The sequence below is a fragment of the Ursus maritimus genome, unplaced genomic scaffold, assembly GCF_017311325.1.
Source record: "Ursus maritimus isolate PB19 unplaced genomic scaffold, ASM1731132v1 scaffold_28, whole genome shotgun sequence".
In the NCBI taxonomy this organism is placed as follows: Eukaryota; Metazoa; Chordata; class Mammalia; order Carnivora; family Ursidae; genus Ursus; species Ursus maritimus.
Genome location: NW_024425341.1, coordinates 1822465 through 1827011, shown reverse-complemented (window position 1 = coordinate 1827011; position 4547 = coordinate 1822465).

Sequence of the window (4547 nt, the reverse complement as noted above, 5' to 3'; positions counted from 1 at the left end):
TGAGATTCTTTATGAATTTTGGGATGGGTTTTTCTATTTCTGCAAAAAACAAAACAAAACAAAACCACCATTGGGATTTTGACAAGGGTTACATTGAATCTGTAGATTGTTTGGGCAATATTGACATTTTATTTATTTATTTATTTATTTATTTATTTATTTTAAATATTTTATTTATTTATTTGACAGGGGACAGAGCCAGAGAGCACAAGCAAGGTTATACACAAACAATGAACCATGGAGCACAACATCAAAAACTAATGATGTACTGTATGGTGACTAATGTATCATTAAAAAAAAAAAAAAAAGGAATGGCAGAGGGAGAGGGAGAAGCTGAAGGCAGATGCTGAACTGACTGAGCCACCCAGGCACCCCGATACTGACATTTTAACAACATAAAGTCTTCCAATCCATGAACATGGAATGTGTTTCCATTTGTTTATGTCTCCTTTAATTTCTTTCAGCAATGTTTTATAGTTTTCAATACACATGTCTTTTAACTCCTTGGTTAAGTTAATTTCTAAGAATTTTTTATGCTATTGTAAATGAAATTTCTCTTGTAATTTCTTGCTCAAATTGTTTGTTGTTCATGTATATAGATAACAACTGATTTCTGCATATTAATTTTTATCCTGCTACTTTGCTAAATTAATGAATTAGTTCTAACAGCTTTTTTTGTGTAGTCTTTAGGGTTTTCTACACATAAAATCAGAGCTTCTATAAACAGAGATAATTTTACTTCTTTCTCTCCAGTTTGGATGCATTTTATTTCTTTTTCTTGCCTAATTGTTCTGGCTAGAACTTCCAGTACTATCTTAAATAGATGTGATGAAAGCAAGCGTTCTTGCCTTGTTTCTGTTCTTAGGGGGAAACTCTCAGTTTTTCACTATTGAATATGATGTTTGCTGTGGGGTTTTCATACATGGCTTTTATTACGTTGAGGTAATTTCCTTCTATTCTTATTTTGTTGAGTGTTTTTAGCATGAAGGGTGGTATTGAATCCCACATCACTTTTATTTCTCAAAGCAATCACTCAAATCCACCATGACCAGATCACTAGGAAGCTCGTTATCTCTTTCTTAGCCTCCTCCTGCAAAAGCAGGAACTGGATGCCAGCCCTGGGAAGCTAAGGCAGTGAAACGACTGCAGAGTGAGGGATGGTAATGGGCACTCTGCTGGGACAGCATCCGCCAAAGAGCTGCTGTAGAGAGAGTCATTCCAAAGCAGACTGTGGTGTCTGCTCCTTTGCAGCCCTCCACAGCTAGTAAAAATCCTGTTCCAGCCCCAGTGGTCATTCACACGGACAGTCCCTCATTCTTGGCACTCACTTGGTCTGGCTGCCTCACGCACTTTATGCCCATGTGCTCAGGTGCTGCTACCTAAGCACACCTGCTGGGAGTTGAGGAAGATGGAGCAGGACTTTCACGCCCTGCCCCGGGGTTCCCTGTCACCAGGCCAGATGAACCATTTCTTCATATGAGGTCCTCTGAAGGAGCCCTTGGGGCCTTCCCTGCCCGTAGACCTCACTTGGTCCCTTACAAAGGTTCTAATAATATTGAATCTTCAGAAGTGAGTCCACTGTGACCCTTGAAACTGTCAAGGTCATGAAAAACAAAGAAAGACTGAGAAACTGCTACAGACCTGAGGAGACTAGGGAGACGTGACAACAAAATGCAGTGTATATCCTGAAACAGGAAAAGGACATTAGTGGAAAAAGTGGTGAAACGTAAGTTTGGAGTTTAGTTAATGGCAACATACTAATATCGGTTTCTTGGTTGGCAAAGGTACCATAGACTATGTAAGAGGAAGACAGGGGAAGCTGAAACTTTGCAACTTTTCTAAAAATCTGAAATTATCCCAAAATAAAAAGTTTATTTTAAAAAAAAAGGTTGGGGAGGGGAGGGGAGTCCAGGTTTTAGTCCCATTTCTTCCAGATGACTCCCTGGTTCTTACACAAATTTATTTACCTCTTTCTACCCATTAGTTTCTTTTTTCTTTTTTAAAGATTTATTCATTTTTGTGAGAGAGTGCACAAGAGAGTGAGGGAGGGGCAGAGGGGGAGAGAGGAAGAGAATCCCAAGCAGACCGCCTGCTGAGTGTGGAGCTTGACCTGGGGCTCAATCTCATGACCCTGAGATCAAGCCCTGTGTCGGACTCTGTGCTGAGCATGGAGCCTGTTTGGGATTCTTTTGCTCCCTCTCGCTCTGTCCCTCCCCCCCTTACACTCCCTCACACATGCTCTCTCTCAAGAAAAGAAAGAAAGAAAGAAAGAAAATGTAAAGTTCTGCTAACCCCCCTTATAGTAACTACTCTTACTGTTGATATGAACTAATGAGAAAAAGATAATTACCATATATTTTTAAAATATTAATAAATGAACCAAGTTACTTATTTATAAATCTTGACCTATGGAGAAGTATCATTAGCATCTTCTAATTGGAAGAGATTGTCTAGATATCTCCTAGGATAAAATAACCCCAAAGTGAGTTCTCCTGTTCAGTGTACATGCATTATTTACATTCTGTGTTGGTGTCATTTTATTGATGGGAACTATCAAATGACTCAGCTGTAAATATGTTAGTAACATGTTAAACAGCTATCAACCTGACTGCCAACATCAAATATCACAGGAATGTGTTCAGTAGTCCCATGATGGCCAAACTTGTAAATACCCAGGCATCTTGTAGCAACTTGAATGAATGAATGTGAGCAGAGACCTAGGACCTCCAAAGTCTTATACTGACCTAACAGGGACTCCTGTGCCAAATATACCACAGGTTCCCTAATGAGAAATGCTAAGGGGAAGAGAGAAAATAATTTTTCTGGACATACATAAAAAACAGATTCCAAAAGTAAAAAAAACAGTAAACAATAAACAAAACAAAAGTTCAAATAAATGACGGAGGAGCTAGCCAATGACCACAACTCTTGGTACCCTGCAGCTGTCCCAAGCCAAAAGCTGATCAGGTATTGAACTTTTCCCCACCTCTCAGCATAATTTAAGCAAGAAGCCTAAATTCAGCAGACCGGACTATTTTGATGCTCCTACTTTAGCCAACTGAGTGGTTCCCCTGTTCATCATGATTCCCTCAAGATGGAGAATGGGGACCCAGTTGGCTACTAGGCATCTATACTAGATGGTAAAATGGGAAAGTGATGAGGTGGGGCAAACTAAGTCCTTCTGAGCACCATATTTCCAAGATTTCTATTTTAAGACCCTAGCTATTATGAATGTCTAATTTGAGTGTGTGACTTAGGGAGTGTATCTGTCAAGGCTCTTTGCTTTAAGCAAACAGAAATCAATTCTGGCTAACTTAAGCAGAGAAAAAATGACCATATTTCACTGATTCCTACCCACATATTTTTTACTTTTGGAATCTTTTGAAATCAGGAATATCTTTCAACAGATGGTGCCTTATAACTGCCTTTGGCCAGGTGGCAGTCGTGACATAGTTGTCATGGCCTGAACGTATGCAAACTAGGTTAATATTCCCATTGGCATGATGGAAAAGGCAATCCTGGACATTTCTGTCAATAAGCCATTTAAGGTCCACTTGAGGGAAGAACATGAGCCTGCTTTTGTCTGACATCTATGGTAAGATCAAGAAAGTGTGAGCATCGCAACTTGAAGCACTGGTATGAGGGACACGGAAGAACTCGAGTGGACAATAGTGGGGCGCCTTTCGATAAATACTTCATCACCTAAGCTCTCAGTGGCATAGAGAGCAATGTTGCATGGAGAAAAAATGTTTCTTAAGGATTCTAAAAAATCAGACTCTGAATGAGAAGATGTTTTAGGAATACCTTAAGACGTTTGTTCTGTTAATAGTTTCCTTTTCATGTATCCACAGGTGATATATGATAAGGAACTATGTCTAAATACATCTTTAAAAAACATCTTTTATGAGTATACAGATTTAAAATTCCTGGTGGTAAGAAGACATTGCATCATCATTAAATTGGCAGCCATTTCTCTTTCATAGTCGTACATGAACTGCTGATTCATTGATCATTGGAAGGTTTCTTGGATTTGATGATAATTAAAATGGTATGGTAAATAAGAATTATTGAGAGAATCAAAGAACCAAAATTGAGGTCAAAAGTCAAGAACAATGCTGAGGGGTGAATGGGTGGTGCAGTCTGTTAAGCATCAGACTCTTGGTTTTATCTCAGGTCATGATCTCAGGTCATGAGATCAAGCCTCCCGTTGGGCTCCTCATTCAGCACAGAGTCTGCTTGAGACTTCCTCTCCCGCTCCCTCTGCCCTTCTCTGCCGCTCTCTCTTGCTCTCAAATAAATAAATAAATAAATCTTTAAGAAGAAAAAAAAGAACAATGCTGCAAATCATGCCACAAAAATGGTATGGCATGAACACCGCTACTCCCACTCCCAAGCATAGATACCAAAGCTCGTAACGCCAATACCCTTAGCACTAGCTGCTGCACCAGCACCATAGCCAGTGCTGACCAACCTTGCTCTATTCTAATCCCTATCAGAGACGATGTCTCACTTTTTTTTCTCCCCTAGACTCCCTATGTCACCTTTTT